The sequence below is a fragment of the Penaeus monodon genome, chromosome 23, assembly GCF_015228065.2.
Source record: "Penaeus monodon isolate SGIC_2016 chromosome 23, NSTDA_Pmon_1, whole genome shotgun sequence".
NCBI classification, from domain to species: domain Eukaryota; kingdom Metazoa; phylum Arthropoda; class Malacostraca; order Decapoda; family Penaeidae; genus Penaeus; species Penaeus monodon.
In genome coordinates, this window is record NC_051408.1 from 8474261 (window position 1) to 8474616 (window position 356).

Genomic DNA, 356 nt, shown 5'->3' on the forward strand with positions numbered 1-356 from the left:
TTTTAAAGTTTCCCCGGCCCCAAACGGTTGAGGCCTTAAAAAAACCCACAAACAAAAAGGGGGAAAGGAAAATTTAAACCCCCCCGGGGGGGTAAAACCCAACACCAAAAAGGGGGAAACGTAAAGGTTAAAAAAATTTTTAAAAAAGGGGGAAAAAAAACACCAAACCCAAAAAATTTTTAAGGGTTTTTAAAAAAACCCCAAAAAAAAACTTTTTTTTTTAAAAGGAAAAAAACCCCAAACAAAAAAAATTTTTTAAAGGGTTTTTGGGAAAACCCATAAAAAAACCGGGAAAGGGTTTTTGGGAAAAAACCCAAAAACAAAAATTTTTTTAAAAAAAATTTTTTTCAAACCCC